Below are 20,667 nucleotides of genomic sequence, written 5' to 3' on the forward strand. Positions count from 1 at the left end.
ATTAGATGGCCTTAAAAGAACCTAGCAAATATTTCAGCAGCCACACACAATGAAGATACAGGTTTTACAGAATTATCTGAGAAAACTCACTAAACAAAAACAATAAATAGCAGCAAGAAGCAACCCTGGGAAGGGACAAAGATTTGATTTCTAGCATTGTCAGATTATTTCAAATGCCCAGTTTCCAATAACAATAAATTATAAGACATACAAAGAAACAAAGTATGGCCCATACAGAGGGGAAAAAAAAATCAGTCTATAGAAACTATCTCTGAGGAATTCCAAACATTGGACTTACCAGATGTAAAAACAACTTATTTTTTATTATTCTTTTAGAGTTTGATTGTTTGTTTATTCATTTTAATAATCTCTATACCCAACATGGGGCTCAAATTCATAATCTTGAGATCAAGAGTAGCATGCTCTTCTGACTGAGCCAGCCAGAGGCCTCTGGACAAAGACTGTAAATCAGCTGTTTTACAATATTCACAAAGGAGTTTTCAAAATGTCTAAAAAATTAAAGAGAAGTAAGAGGATGGTTTCTCATCAGGGAGTATCAACAAAAAAGTAAAAACCATTAAAAAAGAACCAAGAGAAATTCTGGAGTTGAAAAGTAAAATATCTAAAATGAGAAATTCACTCTTGAGGCTCAAAAGCAGATTTGAGCAGGAAGAAGAAATCAATGACCTTGAAGAGAGGCCAGCTGAGATGATCTCATCTCAGAAGCAGAAATAAAAAGGGGAAAAAGTCAGGAAGAATATTTCGAAGAACTCATATTCAAAAAGTTCCCAAACCTGATGAAAAACATTAACATATACATTCAAGAAGGATACATATTCTTCTCAAGTTCACATAAAGCATTCTTCGGGACAAACAACATGGTAGGTCATAAAACAAGCATCAATACATCTAGAAGGATTTTTTTTTAAGATTTTACTTATTTATTCATGAGAGACACAGAGAGAAAGAGGCAGAGACATAGACAGAGGGAGACACAGGCTCCATGTAGGGAGCCTGACATGGGACTCGATCCTGAGACTCCAAGATCTTGCTTTGGGCTGAAAGCAGGCATTAAACCACTGAACCACTCAGGGATCCCCCATTTAGAAGGATTTAAATCATGTGAAGCATGTCCTACAAGGCTCTGCAACAGAAAGAACTTGCAACTTAGTAACAGAAGGAAAACTGGAAGTTCACAAATACGTGGAAATTAAACAACATGCTCCTAAATAGCCAACAGGGCAAAAAAGAAATCATTAGTGAAATTAGAAAATCCTTTGAAATGAATGAAAATGAAAATACAACATATCAAAACTTATGGGATGCAGGAAAAACACTAAACAGTGCTTAGAAATTTATAGCTATAAATGACCATATTAAAAAAAGGAAAGATCTTAAATCAATGACCTAAACTTCCTCCTTAAGAAACAAACAAAAAGAGCAAGTTGAGCCTAAAGAAAGCAGAAGAAAGAAATAACCAAGATTAAAGTGGAATAAAATAGAAATTTTTTAAAAAAAGAGAATCAATGAAACTAAAAGTTGGTTCTTTAGAAAGATCAATGGGGTGTCTGGGTGGCTCAGCCAGTTAAGAGTCTGCCTTTGGGGCAGCCCGGGTGGCTCAGGGGTTTAGTGCCGCCTTCAGCCCACGGCGTGATCCTGGAGACCCAGGATCGAGTCCCACGTCAGGCTCCCTGCATGGAGCCTGCTTCTCCCTCTGCCTGTGTCTCTGTCTCTCTCTCCTCTCTGTTTCTCATGACTAAATAAATAAAATCTTAAAAAAAATATTAAAAAAAAAGAGTCTGCCTTTGGTTCAGGTCGTTATCCCAGGGTCCTGGGATGGAGCCCTGTGGTCGGGTCCCTGCTCTGTGGGCAGTCTGTTTCTCCTTCTCTCTCTGCCCCTGCCCTTCTGCTCATTCTCTTTCTCTCTCAATAAACAAAATGTTTAAAAAAAATCAATGAAATCGACAAACTGTTAGCTAAACTGACCGTGGAAAAAAAGAGAGAAGACTCAAATTACTATAATCAGGAATGAAAGAGGGTGATGGTGATGTTCCTCACAGAAATGAGGTATTAAAGGAATATTATGAACAACAGTGTGCCAAAAAAACAACCACAACAACAACAACAACAAAACTGAGGTGAAACAGACAAAATCCTACAAAGATAGAAACACCAAAGCTGGCCAAAGAAGAAGCTGTCCAGGAAGTCCAAGAAGATTTATAACCAGAGCTTGACATAATAAACAAGCAAACAAACAGAATCAGGCAAGGACCAGATGGCTTCATTGTAATTCCTACCAGATATTTAAAAAAAAATAGCCTGAATCCTTCAAAACTCTTCCAAAAGGTAGAAGAGAAAGGAATAGTTCCCAGTTCACTCCATGAAGCCAGTAGTACCCTGGTAGCAAAGCCAGATATCAAGAGAAAAGAAACACAGAACAACATTCCTTATGAATATAGATGCAAAAATCTTTAACAAAATTCTGGGACACTGAATCCAGCAAACATAAAAAGGATGACAGAGTAGGATTGTAGGCTTGGTTCAAATATGAAATTCAATCAATCCAGCATATAACATGTCAATAGAATAAAGGAAAAAAAAAGCCCTGAAGAATCATGTTCACTGAGGGAGGGGAAAAAAAAAAAGCATTTGACAAAATTCAACACTTTTTCAGAATAAAACATTTAGCAAACTAGGAAGAGAAGAGAATTTCCCCATCCTGATAAAAGGCATCTACAAAAACACCACAGCTAACATCATAGTTAACATTGGAAGACTGAAAGCTTTCAACCTAATGAGGATGTGTGCTCTGATCATTTCTACCCTGCATTGCTGGTGTTAGCCAGGAATACCAGGCAAGAAAAAGAAGTCATTCAGCTTAGAAAGAGAAAGTAAAACTCGCCTTACTTGTACATGGCATGATCTTGGAGGTTCACACACACACACACACACACAAAACTGTTACAGTAAATAATTTAGCAAAGTTGCAAGATATAAGACTAATATACAACATAAGGTTGCATTTCTACATGCTAACAATGAACAATCCAAAAATGAAATTGAGAAAACCAGTTCCATTTACGATAGCAGCCAAAAAAAAAATTAGGAATAAATGTAACAAAAGAAGTACAAGATTTATATGCCGAAAACTACCAAACAGCATTGAAGTTAATTTAAAAAGCCTTAAATAAATGGAAAGATACTCTGCATGTGGATCAGAAGATTTAATATTTAAAATGGAGATGCTCCCCCCAAACTGATTTATAGATTCAAAGCAATCTCTGTTAAATCCTAGCTGACCTTTTTATAGAAATTGGCAAGCTGTTTCCAATACTCATATGGACCCAGAATAGCCAAACCAATCTTAGAAGAAGAACAAAGTTGGAGGACTTACATGCCCTCACTTGAAAATTTACTACAAAGCTACAAGCAATCAAGAGTGTGTTACTACTGGCCTAAGGGTTTATAAATCAATAGAACAGAATTTTGAGTCCAGAAATAAACTGATCAATTTAAGGTGAATTGATATTTGAAAAAAGTGTCAAGACTATCCAATGGGGAAAGAACAGTCTTTTTATTTTTTTAAGATTTTATTTATTTATTCATGAGAGACAGAGAGAGAGAGGCAGAGACACAGGCAGAGGGAGAAGCAGGCTCCAGCTGGGAGCCCGATGCAGGACTCCATCCCAGGTCTCCAGGATCACGCCCTGGGCCAAAGGCAGGCGCTCAACCGCTGAGCCACCCAGGCGTCCCAAGAACAGTCTTTTTAAACAAATGGTGCTGGGACAACTGTCCACATGCAAAAGGATGAATTAGGCCCCTCCCTCACATCACACACAAAAACTAACTCAAAAAGGACTGAAGATCTAAATATGAGGTGAAACTATAAAACATTTAGTGGAAACAAGACGTAACTCTTCATGACACCGGATCAGGCAATGGTTTCTTAAAAGACAACAAAAAACACAAACAAACAAACAAACAAAAAATGGATACACTGAATTTTACCAAAATTTACAACTTTTGAGCTTCAAAGGACACTCTCAAGGAAGTGAAAGACAATCCACACAATAGAAGAAGGTATTTGGAAATCACATAAAGGTCTAGTTTGCAGAATATATAAAGAACTTATCACTTGATAATAAAAAGTAAAATCCCCATCTGAAAAACAGGCATAGGATTTGAATAGACAGTTCACCAAAGAAAGTACAAAAGTAGCCAATAAGTATGTGAGAAGAAGCTCAATGTCTTTAGTCATTAGGAAATGGCAAATAATACTACTTTGTACCTACAAGTACGACTATACCAAAAAAGGCAGATAATAACATGGGCAAAGATGTGGGAAAGTGCGGCCCCTCATACACTGCTGGTGAGAATGCAGAAAGGTGCACACAGCCTCTTGGGAAATAGCTGGGCAGCTCCGCACTCTGCCCACAGAAAAACCTGATGCAAATGCTGATAGCAGCAATACTTACAACAGCCAGGAAGTAGGAACAATCCAAATGTCCATCAAGTACCAAATGAACAAAATGCAGCACATAAACACAATGGAATGTTGTTTATCCATAAAAAGGAATGATGTACTGACTCATGTTACAACATGGATGAACCCAGAAACCTGCAAAATGAACGAGGCCAGACACCAAAGGCCACATTTATGATCCCCTGTATATGAAATGTCTAGAAGAGGTGAATCCAACAGAGGCAGAGAGATTAATGGTTGTGGGGAGCGGGGGATGGGAGTGATTGTTTATGGGTGTGGGGTTCTGGGGGCTGAGAAATGAAAATTTTCTGGAACTGGGGCACTGGGTGGCACGGTTAGTTAAGTGTCTGACTCTTGATTTCAGCTCAGGTCGTGATCTCAGGGTTATGAGAGGGAGGCCCACATCGGGCTCCATGCTCAGCACAGAGTCGGCTCGGGATTCTCTATCCCCCACCCCTCCAGCTCATGTGCATTTGTGCAAACTCTCCAAGAATAAATACATCTTTAAAAAATAAAACTTTCCGGAACTATATAGTGGTAATAGTTGAACAACCTTGTGAATACACTAAAAACCACCGTGTGCTTCATAAGGGTGAATTCCATGATATATGAATTATAGTTCAATAGAAAAAGAAACTGCAAAGTAGCGTGGCAGTAGCTGTTTTAGCTCTGTACTTCTGTGCTTGAATCTTCCTACAGCATTAAAACCATATTTACTAAAAAGCAAAAACAACAAAAAACCCCAGCCCGCTTACGATAATAAACCCACAGAATATGGTCGGCTCAACATCAGCAAATCCATTCGTGGATTCATCCCAGAGACGTCATCAGGAAAACATCTGTCTTCCCAGATATTTTTCTACATATATTGTTCTGTGCTTGAAATCCTTGCACAAGGGGCAGAACAATTTCCTGCCTGATTGGTTTGTCCCAGATTCCGGGCTTTTCCCTTGTCGGCCCAGACCCCAACCCATCAAGGCTGCCACGCCTCCCCAGAGTTGACTAAAGCTCCATATACATGGGAAGAATTTGCTATGGGGAATCATGACCCTGAACAGTTACATGCCTAGGGGCATGTCTGGAGACACACAAACGCCACCACGGAAAGATCATTTTCTTATTTTCACATCACAAAATTGCATTGTTTTTGCCTGTTGTCACACCTGGTTAGGACATCTACCCAACGGGGCCCTGCCTAGCTGGCTGGCCTCTCAGGCTGCCAGTGTTTTCCATGAAACAACACTCCATCAGACCTATCACACTGCTGTGTCCTTCAACTGCTGGATGTGATCCATGAACGGATTGGGAGTACAATTCAGTGGATGGTGATTAGTATTTTCTTTAAAAGAGGTAAATATTAGCATTTTGGTGAATAGTAAGAGTTAAATACTATCCTGAGACGTCTATTTCCCCTTTATAGATATCAGTAAAATATTTATTGCTGTGGATCATGGTCAAAATGTGGAAAACAAGACTGCCTGGGTGGGTCAGGGATTGAGTGTTTGCCTTTGGCTCAGGGTGCAATCCTGGAGTCCTGGGATCAAGTCTCACATAGGGCTCTCCACGGGGAGCCTGCTTCTCCCTCTGCCTGTGTCCCTGCCTCTCTCTCTCTCTGTGTGTGTGTCTCTCATGAATAAATGAATAAAAACTTTTTTTAAATGTGGAAAGCACACAGTGCTCATGTTATGCTCCAGCCTCCCCCTCCCAAATCCCCTACTCAGCTGCAGCCTCCCCATTGTTCTGACTCCTCTGGGAATCTTCTCGTCATTAACTCGATCCATGGTAATCTCTTTCTTCTGAAACTGCTTTGAATTTTAAGAGTATTTATGAACTACTGGAAGGATCCAAGCTGACTGATGGCCTCTCTGCCTGAATCCCCCCAACCAACACTTTGCTGGGACAGGGTGAACTCCTCCCAGGTGGGGTACAGACACAGCTGGTAAGCGCGGGTGCCTTTTGCACTGGTCTGAGGCGCACTCAGCAGGAGGGGACACGCGGTCCCATTCGCTAATGGCCTGTCCTGTGCGACTCAGCACATCACTTATTGTCTGGCTCCCTGATGGCTGTGTATGCTGAAGTGATGAAAGGCCAGGGACAAGACAGGTAGCCCTCAGGGCTCTGGCCTCTGACATGGGTTCCAATCCTGCTGGTAACTCAGCAGCCACGGGTCATAGGGCAAGCAGACCCCAAACCTCTTTTCCTCACCTGAGATCAGGAGTGATAATAGCAAATTGGTGGTGTGGGACCAAGCCAGTGTTTGCCAGTGCGCAGCCCACTGCCGCCACAGGGCTGTTAAGAGTGAGCCAGTCGCAGACAACGTAGGGAGCTATTGGAGCATGGCTCCTGATGCCGGGTAGGGTCACACCATCACTGGGATGAGGTGTGAAGCCAGAGTGCAAGCTGCTCCGCCAAGCGGAGGGGCCCCCGACACAGGACTCCAACCCAGGACCCAGTGATCATGACCTGAGATGAAGGCAGTCCCTCAACCAACTGAGCCCCTCAGGCGCTTCGAGCTCCTAGTTTTAATTCTGTGATCACCACACAACATCCTGCCCCTGACAAGCCCACCAGGCTGGGCCACAGACCTCCCATGTGTAAAGTGAGAGGGTGAGACTACATCATCTGTTCTCACGTCTTGCTGCGCACCCACCTCCCTGGATGAGGGGAGTGTTACCATCCAGATTCCTGAGCCCTGCCAAGGTTCTGAAGGCTCGATTTTGATGCCGCTCCCCCCTCCCCCTGGTCCTGAGGCTGTGCCTGAATAATGTTATCCTCCCAAACATGTAGTGAGTTTAAAATGGAACTAGCACTGGTTTTGATCAGGCTATGGTAAGACACACAAACACGATTGTCATGGAAAAACTTCTTATGGTCTCAGATCCCTAGGAACAGGAGGCAAGGTGTGGCCTGCTGAGGCATGGGGTGGGGGGGCGGGCAAGAGCCATTGGTGTGATTCCCATGGGAGGAGACAAGGCTTCCGGGTTTTTGAATACTTTCAGCAGGCTCTGGGGTGGAGAGGCCACCTCTAGTTATCTGGTACTTGACCCAGGGTGATGGGGGCAGAGGAAACCACCTCCTGGACTGGGAGAAGCAGACAGAGGAGGTGGGTGGAAAGTATGGCGATCGGACTGGTTGATTGCGCTCCTGGAGGAGTGAGTAATTTGAGATCTCTGAAAATTGGCAAGTCTGAATGCTTCGGGGTCGTCCCGGACGTGAGCTGCTTTTGTCAGCATCCGGTCCTTTCCTGGTGACAGCAAGCAAATGTGCCTTCGGGTAGCCCACCCTCATTCCACATGGGCCTGTGTGCTTTGCAGGGCTGACTCCATGTCCTAGCTCTACGGGCAGGCACGTGATGCAAGCTTGGCTCATCAAGTGCCCCATAAATACCTGTGCGAATTCTCCGGGCTTGGCACCAGGACAGGCACCAGGAGCCTCCACAGGACGAGACAACTACCCTTGCCGCTGAGGAGTTTACGCAGGTGTGGGGTTGGGCGCATGACTGGAGAGTCAACTCTTGGGGATTTTGCTGGGAATTACGGCCTCTAAGACCCATCGTCCTTTTCTTACTAGAGGAACCCTATTTTGCTTACAACCTTTTCCAGCCAAAAATCCTAATTCCTAGGCTTCCTTGCAGGCAGGGGTGGTTACCACTCTAACAAACAGATGTAAGTGCAAGTCTACACGTGGGCTTTCCAGGAAGGTGAATATTTTCCTGGTAAGAGACAAGACTCAGGGGTGCCTTGGGGGTGGCTGAGTTGGTTAAGTGGCTGTCTTTGGTTCAGATCGTGATGCTTGGGTCCCAGGATCAGACCTCACATCGGGCTTCCTGCTCACTGAGGAGCTGCTTCTCCCTCTCCCCCTCACCCTCCACTCATGCTCCGTCTCTTGCTCTCAAATACTCTTAAGAGACAAGCTTTGGTGACATGTGTCTCCTGCCCTTTGTCCTCCCTCTTCTTTGTTCCTGGCTGGGACATGGGTACACTGGAGCTATAGGGCCAACTGGCCACCCTGAAGACAAGTGCCACCCACTAAGGACAGAAATGGACACTGGTGATATAATAGAGCTGCAAGACTCCCTAATTTTTGGACTCCTTGTTAGGTGACAAAAATTCCTTGAGGCAAAGGTTCTATCACTCAAATTCCCTGTTAGCAACCCTCAGAGGCATGTGCGCACTGAACAACCCAGTGGGACGAGCTGCCCAAGGACAACGCCAACCCAGGGAAAGCAGAGCTGAGACACGGACAGTATCTTGTAACCTCTGAGCCAACATTTCCTGAAGGCAGATTCTCCCAGTGAACTTGCCACTATGGCCTTTTTTGGCTTAAATCAGCCCAAAATGGGTCCCTCTGAAATTAAAAGAGTCCAGACTGGGGTGCCTGGGTGGCTCAGTCAGTTGGGTGTCCAACTCTCAATTTCAGCTCAGGCCATGATCTTGGGGTTATGGGATTGACCTCCACATCAGGCTCTGCGCTGGGCATGGAGCCTGCTTAAGATCCCCTCTTCTTCTCCCTATGCCCCTTCCCCCACTGTGTGCACCCCCTTTAAAAAAAAAGTCTGGACTCATTCATGGGTAAAACAATTTTGGGAGGGCATAGCTACAGATGTCTATACCTAGGGACATCTCCCCCCTCCCAACCACCAGGAGCCCCTGCTGGCACCCACTGCCTTTCCTTCCAGCTCAGTGTCAGGGACTTCTGGGAGATGCTCCTCACAGAGGCCCACTGATGTGCAAACACAAGCAAGAGAAAGAAGGGCTGTAGTTGTTTGTGTCACTAAGCTGTGAGGTTTTTCTTTTGAAGTAGAAAATTACAATATAATTACATGAAAAAAATCTTTAAAACGAACTGTAACAGAACAGATGGCTAATTGTGCTGGAGACAAAAATTAAGAACGGATGCAGTTGTTGATAAAAAACAAATTTCAGGTTAATTTGGACAGTCACCTAGACACTTGGCTAAGGGAATGGTTAACTTGTGGCACGTGGGGCTGTGTCACTGCACAATCCAGATATTCATAGACCCCATGGCATCTGCACGATCTAGGGATTATAGCTCTAGACCAGTGGTCCTCAAATGTGAGTGCAAACCTGGATTGCCTGGAGAGCCTGTTAGATCCCTCCCTAGAGCTAATGGTTTGGCAGGTCTGGAATGGGCTCACACGTTGGGCAACACCACTTCTGGTTGACTCTGTATTTAAAGGAATGGAGATAAAATTAACGTAAAGTCACAATCAGTGGGTTTTCACATATTACAAAGCTGTGTAGCCAGTCACCGCCACATAATTCCACATGCTGTTCATCACCTCCTAAAGAAAACCTGTACCCACTACAGTCCTCCGCTCTACCAGCTGAGCTATCGAAGGGACAAACCTGTACCCACTAGAAACCATGCCCCATTCCCTTCCTCTCTCAAGCTCTGGCAACCACTAACCTGTCTCTAGAAGATTCACCTATCTCGGACATTCTAAGTGGAACCATAGTCGGCAGCCTCCCATATGGGTCTTGCACTTACATGTGTCTTCAAAGTTCATCCACGTTGCTGCACACAGCAGTCCTTCATTCCTCGGTGTGGATGAGTAACCTTGCATTGTATGGATACACTGGTCTGCCCATCCCATTCATCCCCTGATGGGATGTTTGGATTTTTTCTTCTTGGCAACCGTGGTTGATGCTATGAATGTTCGTGTGCAAGTTTTTGTGTAGACATATGCTCTCATTTCTCCTGGGCACAGAGCGAGGGTGGGATTGCTACATTATATGGTAACTCCATGCTTAACTCTGAGGAACTGGAAGACCGTTTCCCAAGAGGCGTATCATGTTACATTTCCAACAGCAGTGTTTGAGGGTCCCAATATGTCAAAATCCTTGCCAACACTGGACTGTCTCTTTTGATTCTACTCATTCTCCTGAGGTGGTATCTCATTGCAGTTTTGAACTGCATTTCCCTGATGACCAATAACGTTAAGCACCTGCTCATGGACTATTTGTATATTTTCTTTGGAGAACCATTGATTCAAATCATCTACCGATTTTTAAAATTAGGTTGTCTTTTCAGTGTTGGGTTCTACGAGTTCTGTGTGTAATCAGGATACTAGAGCCTTATCAGAAATATGATTTACAAATGTTTTATTCCACTCTATGAGCTGTCCTCTCACATTCCATTTTAAATTTTGATGAAGTGCAATTTAAGCTTTCCTTCGGCCACTGATGATTTTGTTGTATTTAAGAATCCATGGTCAAATCCAAAGTCATGAATACAGACACTTGTTTTCCTCTAAGAGTTTCATATTTTTAGCTATTACATTGAGGTCTCTGTTTCATATTGAATTCACTTTTGCGTATGGTGTGAGTTTAGTATCCAACTTTTTTTTTTTTTAATGTGGCAATCATTGGGGGACTATTCTTTCCCCACCAAATGGTCTTGGCACCCTTGCCAAAAATTACTTTGCCTTAAATGCACAGGTGTGTTTCAAGACTCTCAATTCCATCCCATTGATCCACACTTCTGTCCTTAATCCAGAACCAATCTTTATTACCACATCAAAATCAGGATGTGAGTCCATCTTTGTTCTTTCTCAAGATTGCTTTGGCTATTGGGGGCTTTCCCCATTCCCATATGAATTTTAGGATTAGCCCATCAATCTCTTGCAAAAAAAAAAAAAAGCTAGCAGTGATTTTGATTGCTCAGAATATGAAGATCAATTTGGGTACTTGTATCATTTAAAAGATTTTCAAGTCTTCCCATCCATAAACATGGGATGTCTTTCCATTTAGATCGTTATTATCTTTCAACAATATTTTGTAGTTTTCAGTGTGCATGTCTTGTATCACCTTTGTTAAGTCATTCATAAGTATTTTGTTCTGTTTGATGCTATAATAAATTGTTTTAATTTCATTTTCAGATTAATTACTAATGTACAGAAATACAACTTAAATTCGTACACTCTTGTATCCTGCAAGTTTAGTCTTACAGTCTTTTGTGGATTCCTTAGGATTTTCTAGATGCAAGATCATGTTATCTATGAACAGTTTTATATTTCCTTTCCAATCTGGATGCTTTTTATTCCTTTTATTTTTTTTTTCTTGCCTATTTGCCCTGGCTAGAGCCTCTGGCACAATATTGACCAGAAGTAGTGGGACTGGTATCTTTCTTGTTCCTGGTCTGGAGGGAAAAGCTTTCAGTCTCTTACCATGAATGAAGTATGATGTTTGCTGTAGATGCCCTTTATCAGATTAAGGAAGTTTGCTTCTATTCCCAAGTTTGTTGTAGGGGGTTTTCATCAAGAAACATTGTTGGATTTTGTCAGGTGCTTTTTCTCTATTGAGATGATCATGTGGTTTCATTAGCAATGGGGTGTATTGTTCTTTGCATGTTGAACCAACCCTGCATTCCTGGAATAGGTTTCATTTGGTTAACTCCATTTCATAAAGAGAAAAACACAATTCATGGTTAATGAACTGTGCCAAATCCCACAGAAAATTAGACGTAGAGCCACAAACAGACCTTGCTTTGCTAGTCAGCGGCCTCCAGGCTGGCCTTTGGGGGGAGGCAGGGGAATGCCTGTGAGGTAGAGCACTGTCAGGGCCGGATTGATGGTTACCCAACGCTTGTGTCATGCCTCACATCTTGGGGGTGGTTTTCACAAAAGCTCTATACCTCATGTCAACTTTTAGAGGACATTTCCCCTATTTCATAGGTAAGTAAATCGAGGTTTGGTGAAATTCAGGGACTTAAATATCTCAGAAATTGAAAGGTAGTGCCAGGACCTGAATGCAGGTCTCCAAAGTTTAAAAATCCTGAGTCCTTTGTGCTGTATTGCTTGCCTGCCCTCTGAGTCCCATGATTTTAAGGCCCATGGAAGTCCTTTTGCTACCTACCAGCTGGCAGAGGTGACAACGGTCCAACTAGAGCCTCATGGCTGTGAGCTAAACAGAAAAATCCTCTTGAGAAAGGAAACCATTAAAGTGTTCTTATTCTATGGGGCAAATGAACTTTGGAATAATGTTTAGTTCTCAGTACATTTTTGTTTTATCCTTAAATGTAGACTTGCCGTTAAATGGATCGCCTTCCAAGTGGCCAGAAGCTCCATGGTTAACTGACATATGCTACCTGTGTGGACTTGGGAAAGTATAGAAACTTTCTGTCTCTGTGTTCTCATCTGTAAAATGGGAGAACTAGGACTCCTGCCTCACAGTGCTACTAGAACACTGCAAATGAGCCCACACATGTGCTATGTTTAGAGTAACACTTGGGGCAGAGTGAACACTCAATTCTAGCTATTGTTGATGTTAACGACCACATTAACTCCACTTAACAGGCACTATTATCAAGCACTTGGTTGGGTGGTTTTACAAAGAACAGTCTCAGGTCAGGAAGGTAGGAACCGGCAGACCCAGAAGTCCGATACCAAAGCCTTTTAATGATCCCATCCTGAATTCTGGAGGGTGGGTTTTGATCCTGAGGGCACCAGAAGGGTGAGCAGAGGCCCCACAGGAAGCAGAGGAGGCCAGGACACGCTGAGCTGCCAGGCTGAGGCTTGGGAGGGAGGATAAGAACGGAAAGGAGGATGAAAAAGTAAACACCAGGCTTCGGCAAAGTCAGGGGCAGGCCCTGCTGGAGGTTGACATGAGGAAGGCAGGGCTGGGTGTGAGGACTCAAGGTCTGGGAGATGTTGCTGGCCATCCAGGGTAGAGGCCTGCAGGCCTTCTGGGGTCTGTAGGTCTGCAGGCCTTCTCCAAGGGGGAGCCCTTGGCCTGGTCTCCCCCACGCACTAGAACAGTCAGGGAACATGATTTGGCCCCTGGGACCTTGGTCATGCTCCCCCACAGCAGAGGCTGTCATCACAGGGAAGAGGACACAGAACTAACCCACAGACCAAGACCTACCAGGCAACACAGAAGGGGACTGAGCTCCCAGGGTTGGGGCCCCACCTCAACCCTGTAGACGTGCCCATGGCCCCCACCAACTCTGTCTGATATACGTGGGTCCCAGAGCTGGGAGGTCATCTGGGGTTGGTGCATCAATGTCTTCATTCTGAATACCCCAAGTTACAGCTAGCTCTGGACCCCAGCTCAGGGATCTCAAGGCTTCAGCATAAAGGGCAGTTCTGTCCGTGGTCTCTGCTGTGTGGCAGTGGGTATTCCTCCCTGAGCCTTCACATCCTCCTCTGTGAGGTGGTGGGTAACCACCCCTCTTCACCCACCTCAAGGAACTGAGGGGAGACCACGGTAAAGCAGAAAGTACTGAGCTCACTGCCCGGCCTCTGAGGGTCTTGTCTGAATTTGGAGGCCCTGGGGAGCACAAAATGAGAGACTGCAAATCCCCGGAACACCCAGAAAGTCAAGAAGGCCCACCAGCCCTCCAGCCTGCCGGCATCCCCTCTGGCCTCACACATTCCACACACCTTACAGTGACAGGTGGGGTTGCTGGGTTCCCAGTGCTTAAACACCACACAGTCTCAGCATGGGGCCTCTTCCCTCCCTTTCCTTCCTGTTGCCCCTTGTGTCCTAGAGCCAACGTGCCAGCCGAGCAGAGGGCTCTTCTGGCCCAAATCAACCATGGTGCCAAAGAAGAGCACGTTGGAGTTGGGAGACCTGGGGGCCAGCCCCAGCCATGGCACCTACTCACCTGTGTGCAGCTTCCTAAGGCTCAGTTTGCCCCTCTGAGAAGGGGCAACAGCATTACCAGCCACTCAGTAGGGCTGCTGGGCAGGACCCCAAGTTCCCAGTATAAGGTGCTGGGCACAGTGCCAGGGCCGGGGCAAGTCCTGATGAGGCCGGATGCTGGGGCTCCGTCTCTCCTCCATCTCCCTGAGGCAGTGCCACGCAGGTCCCTTAGCAGGTCCAGGGTGGATCGTTAGTAAAGAGGATTTCTCCCTGCTGAGCTATGGCTCCCGTGGAGGTGGACGTGCTGAGCTGGCCCTCAGTTCCCAGTCCACCCTTGGTCCGGCATCTGCAGAGGCATCTCCCAGACTACCTTAGAGTTCCAGCTCCAGGTCTGGACTCAAAAGAACTTCCCAATTTTGAGAAGAACTGAGGTGGGCTGGTATGCCTGTCTACTGATCTGGATGCATTCCTGTCAAGCAGGGCCCTGGGGACCCTGGGATTTGCTGTAGGCTGTCTACACCCAGGCACTGGCAAGTGGGCATCAGAGACCATCCGGAGGCCCAGTCACCATCCCAGTGTCTAGTCTGTGTTGCTGCGGCAGCAGCCTCCTGGATCCTGGCTCACAGCTCTGATGGGGAGACCTTGACCTCAACAGTTCTGTGGCCTCCTGGCTCCCACTGCCCTGAACCTGGTGTGACAGCAGAGCAAGCAGGTCAGGGGGTAGGCTCTGCAGTCACCGCCAGTGCCCAGACTAGTGTCCTTCCCATGATCACATCAGACAGACACTTACACCTCTGCGTTAATTTTGTTTTTTCCTGTGCCAGCAATGGGCTACCCATACCATCTCCTGATGATGCAGAGGCAGTGGTCAGGGATCCTACCAGAGATGCAGGTGTGCAGGTGCTCAGGCCCTCGTCCCCCAGAGCCACCCTCTTAGGGGCCACCAAAGCCATGTTGGCTGGCACCACGGGCTGACTGGGGGTAGACTCCCAGTCTCTGGGCCAACAGCATTCTCTCTTTCTCCAGAGACTCTAGAATTCAGGTGCCGCACCAGTGAGCTACATGAGGGAGGCCGGAATAGTCACGGCCAGCGTGGGGTCCATGCAAGGACACGGCCTGCTGTGTGGACTGAATCTGTGAAAGCCAGTGTGACAGGCATACACGGAGAAGCCAAGACAAGAATCAGGAAGCGTCTTGGCACCCATGAGGCCCCGAGGCCCGCCCCGGATGACTCCAGCTGTTTCTGTACTCTTGGGATCCGCAACACATCCCTATAGCCTCAGTTTTAAATAAGGTCCCCCTTTCAGTTCAGGGGAGCTTCTGTGGGCTTGTGCTGCTGGCACGTGAGGAGCCTTAGGAACCCCAGCTCGCGATGGGTCCTGGGGCCCCTCACCCCCTCCCATTCCCCCTGCACTTTGCTGGCCTGGCTGCAGGGACACCATGGAGCAGCGTCCAGGGCAGGTGGCTTGGCCTTTCTGCCCCTTGGGGGAAGCCTGGGCCCCTCTCTGGGACTCGGTTTCCTACGTTACAGAAGGAGGCAGCAGGTCTTAAATTCCTACCATCCCTTCCCATAATTTGTCACTAACCACAGAGACCTGGAGGGAAATTGCTTCCATTTAGATAAAAAAAAAAAATTAAAAAAATTGAGCTTCTATCTTCATTATTCTCTATTATGTTCTTGTAAACCAGCCACAGCCAGGAAGTGAAAATAATACAAATGTGTCGCAACAGTGGGTAAATGTGGCGTGTCCACACAAGGGATTACCCAGCCATATAAAAGAATGAAGTGTTGACAGGCCACCACATGGCTAAACCTTGACACCACACCGAGTAAGAGCAGCCAGTCACAGAAGGCCACATGGGACTTCCCATTCCTATGGGAAGTGATCCCATTCCTATAAAACATCCAGAATGGATAAATCTGAAGAGACAGGGTAGTGGTTGCCAGGAGATGGGGGGTAGGGAGGAAGGATGGGCATAAATTGCTAACGGGGAAGGTTTTTTCTTATTTTTGGAGGCGGTTGGTAAAGATATTCTAAGATTGATTGTGGTGATGGCTGCACAGCTTTGTGAACATACTAAACCCACGCAGCTATATACTTTACAGGTGCGAATATTCCAGAAAGTGAATTCCATATCAATAAAGCTGTTACAGGGGATGCAGGGCACACTTAGCATGAGGAGGCCTGGGCAATGCAGAGAATTGCTGAATCCCTATGTGGGGCGCCTGAAACTCCTGGAATACCACATGTTAATGATACTGGAATTAAAATGAAAAAATAAATAAATAAAGCCATTTCATTAAAAAAAATAAATCACACACAAACCACTCCACCTGCACGTGTTCTGACTGGGTTGTGCACTGACTCCCATGCTCCACAGTGAAGACCAGGACACTCCTGGGAAGTCCTGACTGGCATCTGAGCCTGTTTCCTGCACCCAGGCCTATGAGTCCCCGGAGCACTGGCACCTGGCATCTCCACCACTGCCACAGACGCGCCGAGGGGCTCGGGGGCAAGAATGTGCCCACGGGTTTCTAGAGCTCCATTTCTGCAGCACCACCCCTCGCCCCTGCACAGGGTTTTAAAAAGGCTCTTCTGAGAGCCGAGCCGCATAGATGTGGGAAGATGGGGTGGGGTAGGGAGAGCAAGGCCTCAGAGCATCCCCGGGTCTCCAGACTGCCTGTGCCGAGCTTTATTAGAATAGAGGAAGAGAAGGTCCAGCTGCGCCACCCAAGGCCCACTGGGAGCACATCAGACCCCAAAGGCCCAGACTTCACTAGTCTGCTCACCGTGTACAGTGTTTGGACCACAGTGCTGGGCCCACGCACATCTGGGGCCAGTGTGCACACCCTGGCTCTGCCCCTTCCCCCTGCAGGACCTCTCTGTGCCTTGGTGTCTTCACAGATGAAACGGGAGAACACCCACCTCCCAGGGCTGTCATGTAGACTCAACCAGGCGCTCCATGTAAGCCCCCTCCTGGCCCACAGCAAGTGCTTGGTCAGGGTTACCTCCTGTTACTGTCCAAACACTTCCAGGGGACTGGACACAGGAAAAACGAACGTTCACCCCAGTCTGTCCCCTGATGGGAGCTGTACTGCCTTGTAGATCCCAATACAGAAACACCTGGGGCCACCTGCCCCCCGGAGCACAACCTGGGGCTTCCCAGGAGACCAGCCTGCGATGGAGCTCACAGCTCAGGGGGCATGGGATAGGCCCACTTCCTCCACCTGTCAGCAGTGCTATAAAGGAAGGTGACGCATCCTGTGGTTGGCTGCGTGGCTTCCCCAGCCCACCTGCAAGCTCTCAAAGGACAGGGACTGTGGCTGAGGTGTTCCCGCCTGTGTCCCCGAAGCCCACTATGGTCTCATACCCACATTTTTCCTGAAAAGAACCATCTTGTTTGCAAAGTTCCCAGAGCTGGGTCCACGGCACACAGCAGGTTCTCCCTGCCCTCAGGACGACCACCACTCCAGGCCTCCGGGGACCTGGCACCCGTGACCCTTTTAGAACATAGCCTGATGTCCACACAAGGAGAGATGTGAGAAGCCGGATGTAGCAGAAACCACGTGATTATAGTAGTCCGAATTAACATTTCCTGCCCACCCACCACCCAGTCGGTGCCCAGAGACTGCGACTAAAGATCTCACTTACTGCCTAGAACAGCCCCGGTACATGGGCTTCGTGGCTCCCATCATGTGAATGAAGAGCAGAGGTTTAGGGAGAATTCGCGTCCCCGGGGCCACCTGCTGCTTACAGGCAGACCCCCCAACCTAAACCCAGGACTTTCGGACTCCAGGCCTGCCTCCCAGGTGCCTGCCTCCCCCAGGTCACAGATCTGCACCCAGACCCACCCGCCCCCAGTCACTCCCCCCACTGCGGCTGGTTCCAGGTCCACCGGGGGATGGCTCCCTCCCTCCACCCATCTCCACCCCTACTACCAGTACCTTAGCCCGGGACTCTTCCCTGGGCCTAGCTTGGGACCCAGCTCCCTCTGCCCCCCATGTGCCCAGGGGCCACCCGCCAGCCCCAGATCACTGTGACGCCAGCACCAGAGAGGAACCAGAAGGACCAGGTAAGCACGAGTAGGCCGTCCAGGGCTTGGAGCCAGAGCTGCACACTCTGTCACGGGCACTGTGCCCCCGTCTATGTTCCCGTACAGCTCTGCCCACACCATCCACACACCAGGGCAGCAACCCCATGGTGTCCCATGCATGGCTGGGTCCTCCAAGGAGGCCAGGACAGGGAAGGGGGAAGGACTGAGCTGAGGCAATACATGGACAGAGCCATAGGAACACCTAGGGGGACAGAGCTTTACCGAGGCACGCAGGAAACCTGGCCTCTTCCCAAGGCCATGAGGAGGCAGCTCTGGGCAGCAACTCCCAGCACTTGGCACTGCTCTGAGCTGAGCCCTGAGGAACGCTCTGGAGCACCGCTCCCAGGCCTGCAGGGAGCAATACCCCATCCCCCATAGCCACCTTTCCCAGGAGGCCAGGTCCCAGGAACAAGGATGAGGGAGGCAGGGCAGGCCCTGGGGTCCACCACCCCCATGCTGCCAAACTCAAGGTTTCCAGGACACAGAAGGCTGCGTGGTCCTCACCTGTGGCTGTGTGTGCAGCAGGGGCCAGCAGGGCAGGACCCCCGCCCCACCGGGTTTGCTGTAGGGCCCCAGACGGCAGTCAATGCTGGGCTGGAGGGCTCCTGTGAAGTGGCTGGTGAAGGGCAGGGCCGTGGCCTCACAGGGCCCCATGTCCGCAAAACGGGGACTCTGCCAACCACTGCCCTGGGGACTGGAGGGGGCAGCTCATGGCATGGCCACTCATCCCCGGAAAGCCTGGGGGGGCCCCGGCTGCCTGTCTCTCCACACCCTGCCCCCGAGAAACTGAAGCTTCTGGGTGCCCGCAGCCCCACGCCCCTGTCGCCCCGTGTGGACGTGGGAGGGGAAGCGAGCCGGTGTGTGATGACACATGGCTGCGTGGTGGCACCCGGGGTTCCAGCTCTAGACCCAGGTCTGGACTCTCAAGAACGCAGAGGGAAAAGCACTAGGTAGGCCCCATCCTGGCTCCTTGGACACGCTGCTCCCCCAGGACATTGCTGCACTGACACCTTCTCTCCCTGCATATCCGAATCAGACCTGACTCAGACTCCCAGAGTCTGGAAGACCCTCTCCTGGCCCAGACCCCACCCTCGGGGCCACGCCCCCGCCTGCATGCCCTGGACCCTGCAGCCCACACCGAGCCACTTGAGCCAGTCTTCCAGCAGCCAGGCCATTGGGTTGGTGGGGACTCGTAGACACAGCTCTCCTCAGTCTTCTGGTCACAGAGGGGACCCGGGGGGCCGGGGGGGAGCTGAATCCCAGGGCTGGGCCCCTGTGACCCCGGGGGGGAGGGAATTTCAGTTCAAAAGGAGGCTGGGGCGGGAGGTACTCACTGGGGGGACTGTGCCAGTCCTGGCCCAGTTCCCAGGAATTGTCCAGAGAAGGTCTGGAAATGTCGATGCCCACACCCTGCCGTCCACCCTCACACTGCGCCCCGTGCCGGTTCTCCCCTGCGTACCCCCACCCCCCCACCATCCCACGCCAGCCCTCGAAATGTCATGTCCTACAACCAGACCCTGCCTTCCCGGAAGAGCTAGGGAGCTGGGTCCTAGAGACCCTCATCTGGGACCCCTAGGCTACCCTGTGATCCCAGGAAGCCTGGCAGCAGAGACCCCGGCTGGGGCAGGAGTCCTTGTACCCTGGGCCCAAGGGTTAGAGAGGCCCCTCTTCCGCAGAGCCGTCTCTTACGTGAGGAGCCTGACGTTGAACAGAAAAGTCTTTACAGAAAAACATCAAGGCTTGGACTTGAACATCCGAAATTTTTGCTGCCCTCTGGGTGGCAGGACACCAAAGGCAGAAACCCCGGCAGAAACTGGGTCTTCATCCCCCACCAAGGACTCAAAGTGCCTCCTGGAAAGTGGGCTAAAGAGGGAGGTACAGCAGGTGTGCTTGGGTTCCTGTAGCGGGAACTCACTGGACAGATGCCTGCTAACCACCTACCATGTGGCAGGCAGGAGCACAGTGGACGAAGATCTCTGTCTTGGTGGAGGGGGTATTTTGGTTGAGGGAGGCACACGAGAGAAAATTAAATATATATATATAGAATACTTCAAACAGGGTAGTCAGGAAAGGCCACACTGAGAAGGTGACATTCAAGCAGAGATCTGCAGAAGGTGAAGGTGTGAGCCCTAAGGACCACTGGGAACAGCAGTTGGCAAGTGCAAAGGTCCTGAGGCAAGGCATACCGGGTGTGTTCTAAAAGGGACGGTGAGGAGGGAAAGGGAAGAGCAGAAGCTGAGGTCACCAAGGGGCCAGCAGTCAGAGGGCACTGGGCTTCAGAGGGCACACTCCAGTGAGATGCAGAAAGCTGACGGTTACGGGGAGAAGACATCAAACTGTACGGGTGATGTGTGGCCTTAGACCAGCCTGTCGGCCAGCATCAGGGTGCTGGTCCTCAGGGCTGCGGGGCCTCCCTGAGTCTCCAGCTGGCCCACTGTCTGGCTCCCTGACACCCTGACGGCCGTGCAAGCCCACAGTTCAGCA

General features: G+C 48.6%; 1 protein-coding gene across 4 annotated transcripts in view; it reads right to left on the reverse strand.

Moving 5' to 3' along the window:
• The window catches only part of SLC24A4 (solute carrier family 24 member 4), a 159,739-nt gene that overhangs the window by 17,973 nt on the left and 121,099 nt on the right, over window positions 1-20,667 (reverse strand). The gene's annotated exons all lie outside the window — the stretch shown is intronic.

This window comes from Nyctereutes procyonoides, unplaced genomic scaffold (assembly GCF_905146905.1).
Source record: "Nyctereutes procyonoides isolate TBG_1078 unplaced genomic scaffold, NYPRO_anot_genome, whole genome shotgun sequence".
NCBI lineage: Eukaryota > Metazoa > Chordata > Mammalia > Carnivora > Canidae > Nyctereutes > Nyctereutes procyonoides.